Source organism: Filicampus tigris, chromosome 9 (assembly GCF_054856515.1).
Source record: "Filicampus tigris isolate MCC_2025a chromosome 9, RoL_Ftig_1.0, whole genome shotgun sequence".
Classification (NCBI taxonomy): domain Eukaryota; kingdom Metazoa; phylum Chordata; class Actinopteri; order Syngnathiformes; family Syngnathidae; genus Filicampus; species Filicampus tigris.
Genome location: NC_141225.1, coordinates 20140572 through 20153725, shown reverse-complemented (window position 1 = coordinate 20153725; position 13154 = coordinate 20140572). Strand labels below are relative to the sequence as shown.

The 13154-nt window shown below is 40.4% G+C and overlaps 1 protein-coding gene and 1 long non-coding RNA gene across 4 annotated transcripts in view; one reads left to right on the top strand and one right to left on the bottom strand.

Annotated features, from left to right (window-relative positions):
- LOC147142482 (uncharacterized) overlaps nt 1-8346 on the top strand; it is a 32921-nt gene extending 24575 nt beyond the window's left edge. For both annotated transcript variants that reach the window (XR_015088211.1, XR_015088210.1), the window contains exons 2-3: nt 7366-7447; nt 7641-8346. This is a non-coding gene — a long non-coding RNA (uncharacterized LOC147142482). The remainder of the gene's footprint in view (nt 1-7365; nt 7448-7640) is intronic.
- Nucleotides 1-13154, bottom strand: part of igsf21a (immunoglobin superfamily, member 21a) — a 163821-nt gene that overhangs the window by 88315 nt on the left and 62352 nt on the right. The window lies entirely within an intron of this gene.

Genomic DNA, 13154 nt, shown 5'->3' with positions numbered 1-13154 from the left:
CATCATCGCTGCCTAAACTTTGAAAATGTCTGCCTATGAAAATGGGAAAATGCATATCAAGTGTCACATGACTTACAACGTGGAACAAATAGTGGTTGACGTTGCTGACTGCGCCGTCGAGATTCACTGTCTTTCAGATTTCAGAGGACTCAGAAAAGTTCATCAGCAATTTGAAATACAGCAGCACTTGTTCTTCTACCCCTTGAAAGCAAACGCACTTGACATTTATCATCAGTACAGCAATTTATGGCTCTGTGATAAAGTCTGGAGACCAAACACCTTCCAATACTAACAGCGCTGCTTTGGGATTCAGAATGAATAGTCAGAGCAGTAACGTGTGAAATAAAAATAGCTCCAGACACTATATCTATATTTCATAAGAGTAATGCAACCCTTGTCGCTTACATACAAAGCAGCATTTTCTCCCCGACGACGTCGAGACTCCAGAGTCAATTGTGTTGCCGCCATTCTCAATCAAGACGTAAACAAAATGCTTTTATCTTAACTAGGACGCCTCAAAGCGCCATTCATATATCATACATCAAGCACGACTGCATGGTATGATTGATGCTCCTTTATTTACAACAGTTTTGTATCCATATTTACAATTCATTGTTTATATGTGACCTTAAATTTATTTTGTTTTGAATTGTTTGCGACGTCACGGTCTCTTTCCATTCCATGACACTGGTTGGCTTTGAAGACTTTGTAAAGTCACAGCAATACCGATCATAGGAAAATAATGTGTTCCACTGTAAAGCCTTTAAATATGCTGCAGGCAATGTTTTGGCTAGATTTAATTCAGCCACTGGAAGCTTTTTAGTGTATATATACACTTGCTGGTCCACAGGGTGTTTCATAGGTTTAGGTCACATTGCAAAAACTCAGATCTTAGGAACTGGCAAGGGTAGCAAGATAAAACTGGTTTCGTTTCAATGGCGAAATCTTCAAGTTTTCTGTTATGGTGTTCTTGTCAGGCCACTGTTATTTCACAATCTATGTTTTTACATTTTGCTTAAAATGTCGTTTGCACGGATTTCATTGTTATTTACTAATTATTCCGTTCACTGGAATGGAGACGGCGTTTTGTGTCTTACATAGTTTGATAAGAATGAATGATCTGAAGACTTGGTTAATTGAGGCCTTGACAACCCGTTTCGATACCGATTTACACCGTTTAAATGTGTGCCGTGTAACCAATGGCTTGCATATTGAACACAATTTGAAAATTTAATCAAGCGTTAATTTCTGGGATTTTTGTGTTCCAATTTTTGCTCCAATAACATAAGATCAATAGCTTTTCCGGAAATATAAGTTGTTTTTTCATATCTTCAGGAGTCATTGAAATATAAGGTAACATCAAGTGACACAGACTCCTGAAATACCTTGTATTTAAGTGTACATATTTTTTACATCCAGCAGTGACTAAACATATACAAGGGCGTCTCTCATATATAAGACAATTCGTTACTTATCACGATCCGTGCCGTGCAATACGATTCAAAGTGGAAAGATTCGATTCAATTCAACAGGGAGTAAGATTCGACTCGACAAGGTGAGACTCAGTTCGAGAGGATATGATGCATTGAGTTTCTTGTTGACATTTTTGCACTATAAATGAACTTGTCATTACTGTAAGTAATGCCATTGTCTCTGGCTACCATTCAAGGACGGCACCTTTTAAAGTAGAACAATTCAATTTGGCTCACTTTGGTGCACTCAAATCTTTTAAATCAAAACAGATTATCCGATTCAAATCGGCTTTCGTTACATCCCTAAAATATAGTATGCGCTATGTATCGGTGGAAAAGTCATCAGGGGAGAAAATGAAGTGTGGACTGCTGCTGAGTGGTCTCAACGTTTCTTGTTTGCTTGAAGCCAGGTGTTCACATCGCTCGTCTGCCTTCATAACAAGTGCACGAGTGCAGTCTCGAGTTGATGAGAAGGGCGGTTAACTCGCGCCATTCGTTCAGTCCTGACTGCAGCATAACCATAAGTGACTATGTGACAAGCTGAGGTGATTAACAGAACAGAGCCTCACGCCAGTGTCTGCGGGCACTTGCAATGCTTCTGTAAAAAAAAAAAAAGAAAAGAACTTGACTACAGCGATGCAATCTGGATCCCTCTGAGGCGCTTGGCCTTAATGACCACAAGGAGCAATTTTGTGATGTGACTCAAAGCAGTCGTGAGAATGATGTCCTGGATGAATATCCTTCGCCCCTCCGCTGGGGACCGTCCCTCTGATGCAGTTAAGAGTCTCGAACCTCGAGGTCAGCGTCTCATTTTACATGGACAAAAATCTATTAGAAAAGCTATCTCTCTGCACTCGCATTAAATTCACTGGGGAGGAGAGGCTTCTCGCTAATTGTTTTTTTCTTGGCTGCACAACTGCGCCGGTTCTCACAGTGCCAGTGGACCTTCTCGCCATTATTAGTGTAATTAGAGAGGGGGTCGTGCATTACTCGGGATAGTGTGGCAGTTTTGGTAGTGTTGCGCTTTTAATCTGGAATTTATTCTCTTTGCGTGATTTAACATGAAAGCAAGGCCCAGAAGTTTTTGAAGCTATCAAGAGGGTTGTTATTGGATCCTTTAAAATAGCTGCGAGAGATTTATTGAGATCTCACGAGACTGTTTAAACTCCAATTATGTTTGACTTTTGAGTAATTTGAATGAAATCTAAAGTGATGACACTGCAAAAACACATTACACATACATCCTCAAACATGTCTGCACCATTATTGCTCATTAACTGGCTGCTATTGTACCTTCAGTTTTTGACATGCCACTGAACACAGAACACGGCAACACTGAAGTGCTGCAAGCATAGAGACTGAGACAGGATGTGACGTTGCCAGCTCGTGGCACTATATAGACCAGACATGGGCACCCCTGCTGTACTTGATCCTTCAATTAGGTGAAGCACGTTAACAACAAATCAACTCACAAAAACGTCAAAAACGTTGCTTTAAAATGGCCGCAAAACACTCAAGTGGCTGTCATGTCCATTCTGTCTTTGATGGGAGATTGCGAGGTTTGATTGGTAAAAAGCCTTCTCCAAAACACTGCCACATTTTAAAAGCATTGGGCTGTGCGTGTGTGTCACGGACCAACACAGTTGTAGGGTAAAGTGCTTTGCCTGACAAGCAGTCATTTGTGAAGAGTAGAAAACATCAATTTCAAGAAAGTTCCTCAGCTCTCTCGTTCGCTCTTTGTTCACCAACACCCCCCTGTAACAGTGAAAAGACAGCAACGTACTCGCTTAGACAATGAAACAAAAACAAACGGCGGTCGATCAATATCGCCTCGATCGATGTAAAAATGAGTGGTTGATTCTCATTCATCCAATCAGAGGACAGTCAGATTTTCTAAAACTCTTGCAACAATTTATGTAACACAACTGCAGGTTTGCTGCACTGCATTATTGCAAAGCATTCGATCCTTCTGTAATTGATATACTATTCTTATATACTGCGGTGAATAGCGACCCTGCAGTTGTGTTATGCGAATTTGTGTTCAAAGTTTTCTGCAAGTCCAAGATGCTATCTGAATGGAATTGGTGTGACCAAATGTCTGAACGTAATTGGATGTACGAATCGGGGATGGGGCCTTTGCGAGCGAGGACGGTGGGTTTACAACTGAAAAAAATATATACTGTATATCAGTGATGTAATCAGTTAGTCGAGTCAACTTGATTATCATAACTTTAGCATCAAGTAGCCTACAAAAAATAGGAAGTCGTTCAACCCCTACCATTTCCAACGTCAACTGAACCCTGAAAAGTTACAGTTCATACTCATTTTCAATATGCAATGTTAGATGTACAGGAAAAAAAATCCAAAAGAGATTTGGTTTTAAATGTTTGCCTTTTGTGTACCTGAAAAACACTGTTGTCATGACATCAAACAGCCCTTTCCACTTAAAAAGAGTATTGGTTGCTATGGCCATTACTTTCTACAGCAGAAGTATGCTCTGGGGTTTTGCGAGAAAGATACGTATTGTATTGTATTGTATTAATCGACTCCTATGGGCGCCAGAAAGCAGAGTGCCGGTACAAAGAGTGACGAGTGTGTTTTGATGCGTGAAGAGAATCAAGCAGGCCCTTTTGGAGAAGGGCATCTTAGCCCGGAGCTATTTCTCAATGGCATCTGAAGCTGCAAAAACAACAAAGATGAAAACAAAGATGAGGGGGAAAAAAAAAACACTTATCCCTGAGACATTTGGGAAGATCGAAGGAAACGTGATTCACAAGTAAACACAAGTATTCACAAATCAGGATTTTCAAAGACGACCAGAAAGTCAAACAGCATCAACTTGATTCGAATATTTACTGTCTCCGTGTCTGACTAAAGATGTCGCGTACGTTCCGTAATCGATGCTTATTAACCCCCGGTCTTTACCAGGTGCTGATAAGTGATCAGACCCCTGATAGCGAGGTTGGCCCTCCCAGCGTGTGTATTGAGGGCCCCCAGCTGATGTCCTTGAATACGCAAACATGACGATGATCCTTGATAACGTTGATCTTTTTGTGTTTTGTATTTGGGCTGTAAAACATGCATATTCCATCATTTCCAGGGAAAAGCCACGTCGCTTTCTGCTGCCGCACAAATGTTGCATCACGGGCTGTTAATATTTCCCTCAGATGCAATTCCGTCACTGGATTAGGCCGGCACATAAATGTGCAATTACATCATTTTCAAAGGGGAAAGCGTTACGCCTCCATCATGCGTAGCGCAGCGTCCTAATTCACTTCTCATGATTGAACTCTCGCTATGGGCGATTGCTTTTTTTTCAAATAAAAAGCGCCTTTTGATTCGTATCGGCATCATGACTTCAGAAAGCCGAATTGAAACCAACGGGGGGCTATTTTTGAATTTGTTCTGAAGTCACTTAACTATTGTTTAAATTGTTTTATTTGCTTGAAATTAATCAATGATTTATCAGACAGACGACTGTTCCTTCCAAGATAATCCCGGACTTTGGAGACATGCACTTAAAAGTCACTAATTACCTAACATTTCTGATATGATATCAGACATTTCGAGAAGTCGCACATTTTTGAACTGCATATATTAATAAACACGGGTGGATCATTGGCCATCTATTGCATCATAGGATCCCACGATAGAGGTCTGAGGAGTCATCACGCCTAACCAGACAAATCCATACCCAGGTAAGATAGCATTCTTACCATTCCCCAAATTCAAAATAAAAGCCCCATTTTAAGAGCCCCCATCTTAAGAGAGTTGACATACCTTCCAAGTATCGCAGCCATTATCAAATTTGGACGCCATAGCATAGACCCCAAAAGATATTTGCAATTTAGCGATGTCCATCTGTCGAGTTTACCTGCTGGTTCAGGCGATTTCCCTGGTAGGAGTTCGTCAAAGTGCAAGCCCTGGAATTCACCCAAAATGGCTGCGTGAAACAAAAATGACTGACTTCCTGCTCAATTTTAGGCATAAGCCCTTGAGACTGTGTCGTGCCTACTGACAGGATAGACATATTCTGCCAATTTTGTGTCAATTGATGAAAGAGGTGTTTGGGGGCTATTTTTTTCTTCTTCTTACGTTGCAAGGGTGCTACTGAGTTTAAAATTGGTGAGTTTTTGATCCTAACAAAAGGTGATTCATTCATCTGAAGAATAATCATGAACAGAGCAAGAGATCTTGATACAGCCTGGTGCCAGGATCCTAAGACAAAAAAAAAAAAATAACCATGAGAACGGCGTTCCAAAGCTCATCTGGCATGGAGATGACGTCCACATCCACTGCAAATGCCACAAAGAGGGCTCTGATCCACTCCTAATCACCAAGTAATCACTTTTCTGTTTGATCCTTCTGCGATAATAAGAATGGATTTTTAAAAGCTCGGATGATTCTGGTCTGAGGATTATAAATTTGGAAGAAGGCGCAGTGCATAAAAAAAGAAAGGAGGGAAAAACAACAACAGTGCTGCAGAAGTGATTAATTCATGCAAATCCTCTGGACGGTCATCTGTATTCTTTACTTACATAAAGTACTATATGTCTATTCATGGGCCTCAACTGAGTAACATTCCAGTTTGAATCATTGTCTTTATTAGTTGTTTTCTGACTGATTTTCTTCATGAGATTCTAGAAATGTAACAATTTTTCAAGCATGTGTATCTTGGAGCAAATTAATGTATTCCTTAACACAACCGCTCCCCCAAACTCAGTAGTGCCAACTGGAATTCTGGGAAAGAAAAAAAAAATTGCCAGATACACAAATCAACAAGGATATCGGCGGACAACATGCCTAAAATTGAATCAACCATTTGAGTTTCAAGGAGCCATTTTGAGCCACTAGTGTACTTTGATCAACTCCCACAAGCTATTTGGCCCAAATGAGCTCCAATGAGAACCGGATATCCTAAACAGATGGGCAAAGCTTAAATTATAACGTTTATTTTGCCTATTAAATCTAATGTGAGCAGAGCATGATGTCAAATTTTGATTTCATTTAGAGTACTCACCATTTAATTGAATGGTGCCAAAATTCTTTTTTGAAGTACTGTGGATGAATAAATATAATGAAATACTGCCTGAAACACATTATTCATTATACACAATTGTAATAAAATCTACTCATATTAATAGTAATATTAAAAATCAGAGATGGGCATCCTATTTTTCCAGTCCGTCCTCCGTCTGTGACCTGGCCACCTTTCTGTCCTTGTCCCTCCATCCTTGTTCATAAAAATAAATATCCTCCACCACTGTTCGTCCTCGTCCTTTTACAGTGCCCAACACAGCACGTCAGTCGGTACTTGACTCGGTTAGGGACGATTAGAGGGACGGACGAAAACCCACTTCCGTCCTTGCTTAGTCCGTCCTTTTTAAAAGACTTCTCGTCCTCCGTCTGTCCATCCACAAAATGGGCGTCCTTCCGGGACATCATGTTTCACATTTTGAATATTTGACTATTGCACCAGGTACCTAATAAAGAATTCACGCAATGCAATGATGAGTACCATTTATATTATTTAATATTATAATCCTCAGTAAACTGATGAAAATATGTTTGGCCCTTCTGTACTGAAGAGCAAAAACGGCATTAGGGAAAGTCAAATGATCTCATGGTGCTCATTAATTAGTCAGAGGGGACGTGCTTTGTACTTGGAGATGGCAATAACAAAGAAGACATTATTTATGCCGGGCGGCACTGGCAAGAAAGCATCCCATTTTCAAGTCGGTGGCATCCATTAGTGGCTTGCGACTGCTCTCCTTGTTACTATTAGCATTTACATGTGAAAAGGAGGCCTCGTCTCCTGTTTTGCTGACATGAAGTGCGTAATTATCATCTATGTAAAACAGGCTTCTTATCTTCTTCTGCGAAATCCTTGCAGGGGGAAGGTGGCGACGCAATGATCCGCATCAGTGTCGCTCCCCTCTGGGGCGCCATATGCAGCATCGAGCAGTGGCCCCCTGGTGATCTTATGTAATATCTAATATATATATATATATATATATATATATATATATATATATATATATATATATATATATATATATATATATATATATATATATATATATATATATGACTGCCTCCTTTGACTGCAGAGATGCAAAACAGATGTGAAAATATGTCTTGAAGAGTTGTGTCAAATGACTCACTTAGTGTGCAGGAGCTGCTGCCTACTCAATTCTACCCGGGGACGAGGCACCGGCGCCAAGTTGGACACCCAAACCAGCGCCACAGGAGTGTGCTGTGCCTTCCACGTGGAGCGAGCTGACTGTTGCCCGGGCAACCCTTTCTTGCAGATTTTAAACTTGGCTCCGCAGTAGGCATACGCCTGCGTCTCTCCACAATGTGAGAAACAGGATTAAGGGCAAGGAAAAACAAACACTCCTGTATCTGAAAGTACAGCGAAGCCCTTGGAAATAGGACAACGGCAATGACCTAAAATTTCGAGTAAAATCTGGACTAGAGAACTGAGGCGGGATTTATACTACATCTCTAACTCCCTAATTCCAATTTAATGAGCTGGATTTGTATACATGATAAGTGATCTGCATAGTTAGGTTGCATTTGGATGAGTCATGCTTCTGAATTGAAGATGTCTGACTTTGACTGTTATTTTCTATTGATGATGCAGATCCCGATCGTGCCGCGTACGAGCAAATAATCCGAATTTTTACTTAAACCAAACAGTGTTTGCTTTGTGTTTTACTATTTTCAAATTGTTACTAAGCAGTTCTACAGTGTTTTTCTTGCCACATTTTTGCTTCAACAATGAACATTGCGATGCTCCTTCTGGTGTGCGTACCTTTGCCACCTGGGGGCAGTATAATACAGACTTTCGGAAAAAGTGTAAAACAGTGATTATTTGAGTGCTAATATTTTGTGTCTGTTGTACATGTGTTTCTCCACCATGCGTCTTCAATTATGTCCCTTCAACGGTTAGAAGATCGCAACAATGTTGATGACGATGATGAAAATTCTTTATAAATTCTTTGAACCCCTCGAGATGCAACATCTTGTTTGCCAGTCCCACACAAGAAATACAACTAATAGAGCAAACGTGACAGTGCACCAGACGATGCTATTCGCTAGTCTATCTGTGGCATTTCCCATTAGGTGTTAGCATTAAACTGGTGGATTCAAAGGCAAAGTTGTATGGCTCTTTTAAATGCACAAGTAATTCTTTGATGTTTAGTTGAAGAGTCAACTAACTTCAAGTGGGAGAGGCAATAAACAGCTTGAAGCCACTTTTTTGATGAATTGTTCACATTTTGCCAAATTTGCTCTTGTCGTTAAGTGAATTGAGTTCCCTGGCACCACAAAGTACTTATGTCATTTTTTAAAAATTGCAAGTTACAAAAAAAGAAAAAAGTAATAAACCGGCTCATATTTTTAAAAAAATCTTATAAATTGGATCACTTGTATCTCAAGTCAAGCGTATTTATCGTCAAACATGGATTTGTGAATTGTATGTTTCATTTCTCCTTTCCTGTAATTTCCATTTCCGGTACTTTGTTTTCGTCACTTTTTCTCTTTGCTGGACTGTGTGGTGGCATCACACACACAAAAAAACAAAAAAAACCCCACCAAAAACAACATTGCCTTCTGCAACAGCTTTCAAAGTAAATCAAGGGACAGCAAGCCAGTGTGACACTGGCCTCAGGTAACACACTCCTTTGCTTCTTGGCAGACAACAGATAAGTCATTTGCATGGCTGCTAGATTGAGCTTGGACCCTGTAAACATCCTTAATGGGATTTGTCAAAATGTGGGCCAAAAGGAAATTTGAGGACCAACCACTCCAGAGAAAGCTGCAGGACATAAGACGAAGATGAGCTGAGGCTGTGTGTGGGCATCAAGTGTCTCATCCCACTGAACGTTCTTTTTTCCTTGACGTTGTCTTTGCTTGCGGTCAGGTCAGCGTGTCCAAATGTTTCCAAATATAATCCTTGTGTTGTTCTCCAAGCAATTAAGGCAGGTGGCCCGCGTCCAAACACAGCTGGCCGGCGATGCTATAACTGCGTGTGGGTAACGTTTGTGGGCTGACAGGATCACAGCGAATAAGTCAGGAGGGAAAAACGACGAATGCGGCATTTGGAGAGCACAACGCCTACAAAGTGACTAATGACTGCAATCTGTTTGTGCCGTGTGGTGGAAGCGAGTCCACAAAACTTGAGACGTACGCCTTTGTCAAATAATTACACAAACCCATTCAACGGTTCAACCTTGACAAACTGCATAAATGAGAGGAATTATTCAGGCCCAAGTACTTCATTTTTTTTTTTTTTTTTTTTTTTTTTAATCCATCATTCAAATATACCTAGAACACATTGTTAGACATGTTCTGCTTAAATGCCAGGAAATATTTATACTCATTCATTATCACATACATATTCTTGCGTCTTAAAGTCTTTCACTCGTTAGTTATTAGTTATTATACTAATGAGGAGGACTTACGAAAACATCTGTGACAGTGATGGGCACTCGCTATGAGTTTCTATGGTGTATAGTGTGTATTTTTCCGTGCGCCCAGGCACCGTTAATAACGTAGCGTAGACAAATGCGACAACACACAAATAATCACCAGCATGGCCTGTACAACACTGTGTGTAGAATAATGCAATTTTGGATTTCAGAAACACTGGAGCTCATTCACCTCACTTGAATGAGCTCCATCTTGAATCAGTTCGAGGGATTACCAATAAAAGAGGCTGCAGGGGCCTGCACATATCAGGTTGCAGCTTTAATTACTATAATAATAATAACTCTGATTATTATGTATTTTTTCTCTAATGCTGCAGAGATTTAAAAATGCACAGACAGTTTATTTTGTAAAATATGAATCTCAATGTGTTCAAAAGGCAAGCGTCAAGTGAAGTTTGAATGCCCTTACATTTCACTTTGCAGAAAGGACCTCATTCACCACTGGGAACAAAATTGAGAAGTATTCAATATGAAAGGGACCCAAATCCTTTAGTGTTATCGCTCTTGTTCCGCGCATAAAGTTGAAGAGCATTTTGATTAATTGTGGCTTAAAAGGTTCTCTAAAGCGATCAGCTTTATCTTGACGTGCACGCTCGCTTATTCCGACTGCAGTCTGGAAGCATTGAAAATCCTCAAACAGAATATGTCAGGACGCAGAAGCCGCCGGCGCTGAAATATTCCGTCTGAGCGCGAGTCGTGCTGATTGGCTGAGCTTCGATTAGATAGAAGTATTCCCCAGGTGAGTGTCAGCCGGCGTTCCACTGCAACTGGAGGTAAAACGAGAAGTCAACACTATTTAGTCAAATAAAAGGCCGAGATTGAAAGAAAGTTTGGCAGCCGAATATGAGCCACTGATTTATAATTTATCAGCGGTTATGCTGAGTCGAGGCCACCCCAGAGACGACGGGGCCGCTTTCTGCAACAACCTCTTTACATTCCTCGTGAGAACGCAGCCTTCAAATACGGCGGTCTTCAGAAGCTGGACGCAATTTTGTAGGCGTCTGATGAAATTACATACACCGTGGCATAAAGGAATGTCCTCAATGGTACACAAGTGACTTCTTTCTGACCTTGACCGGGCCAGTTCTCTCGATAATGATCGCAGAGAGAGTAGAAAGTAGAAACTGTCTTAGCAATTTACCCCTGTTGACACATTAATGGACAGATCTGCAGCTCGGACGCATTTGTATTGCAGTATTATGACTGCATTAGGGTTCATTTGAGAAGGTGCTATAGTATTACTTAAAGCGGAAGTCAACCCAAACATTTTTTTCGAAAATATGTTCTATGTAGGCCCACTAGTTGAAACAGAAAACAGGTGAGCTGTGATTGGTTGTTACCTCAGCCCTGAGCAATGGTGATGTCATTTTCAGTTGACGCAAGTGACAAAATGGCCGCCCCCGGAGATGGCTAAAAACAGGTGGATTAACTTTTATTCCACAAACGCAATATTTATCAGAATGCCTTGTTTTAACTAGTGGGCCTGCATAGAACATATTCTTGAAAAAAAATATTTGGATTGACTTCCGCTTTAACAAAAGTGCTATAGAATTAGTACAAAAAGTACTGTGACTAATACGCACCCGTGCATAATACCAAACACACACACAAAACTACCCTTAAAAAAGTAGTACTTGTACAATACGATCCCCCTATTTGCTGGTATCCTTTATCAGAGTGAGTGATATGAATGAATAAAGATTCAAAACATACCAATAAAGTGTAAATGCTTTTAAATCCAGGTTAAAAATAGTGCTCTTTCCCCATATAAATTATTTTTAAAATCATTTTTCAAAATTCTTGCTCTTGCGCCGTATGCACTTTTAGTCATTTTAGTAAGCTATATTTAAATTCTTTGCTTTGGTTTTAAAGCTCTTTAACTCTGTTTGCATCTGCATTTAAATGTACTTTTAATTACAGTATGTGAAGTACATTGAGGTACGATGTGTATGAAATGCGCTATAAATCAGTTCTCAATGTTTACAACCCCTGGTAAATGTCTAATCTAAAAATGTGAAAAATGCTCTTTCCGTATTAAGTATTACTATACAAGTTGTGTAACAAAGCTACAAACATATTGTAACCATATAACCTCGGTTGCTAAGGATGGAAAACCGTTCTGCGTCATGGTTTCCAAAGGTTGCATTGTAGCTATATAAAATTAGTGATGATAAATGACCGTTCAAAAACTTCTGTGTCACTGTGACTCAGCCATTGAGTGACACTGTCGTATGGCAACACACGGACACAGTGCAGAAAGTGTCACAGTGTGAGCGACCGCATAATGGGTGCATCATCCGTGCAATCATAGTGTTAGTGGACAACTGTACTGTCTCACTTCCTCTAAACCTGTCATGGCGTGACTACGGCGCTATGCCACAGGGGTAGAGTACTCGCTCGTTAGCCAACACGGAAAACATTTAATTCACATGACATCACTTGACACTTTGCTGTCACTTTTCCTGGCAAGGCCTATCATGCAGCGGGAGCGAAGGTGCCCCATTCACAGCATTCGCCAACCAGTTAACTTGAAATTCAGCATTTTGCAAAAAGGTGACACATCAAAATACTTCAAGAATGTGTTTGCGGGGAAAAAAGTCAGCAGGTGAATGAGTAGCTGAGACCAACAAGAGGGATGAATGGGAGGGTTGCGTGGAGGGGGAGGTGGGTGTAGGAGGCGGGGGATGCGTGCTGCTGTGCCCTCGTTTCCAGCCGCGAGTCCAAATTGTTTTTGTGTTTTCCGACAGACCTTCACAGCGGCTGATTGCTGTTTGCTGCGAGAGCAATTGCGGGGAGACTTTTGTCCAAAACACAGATTAAGGTTTGTTCCGTCGCCTTAAAAACCAAATGCTTACCGTAACCATGGTTACATTGGAGGAATATGGCTGTTTTTTTGTTTTTTTTTTTAAAACAAGGAGAGCTGCATGAAAGTTCATGAAGCTCTTGTTGGATGAACAATGAGATTATGAAAAAACAATCAAATAATAAAATGAAAAACACTTGCCAGACAAACAATGAGTTGTATTTTAAAGGGCACAAAAACTGTAAATATCTGAGTTTTTCAGAGAATCACATAGTACTGTAATGGTAAAAAAAAAAAAAAAAGAACAGTAGTGACAATTACGCCGAATGTAAATAAATTTAACAGTCAGGTAGGAGCCTGTTTAGCCTGTGTTGATAGCAGAAG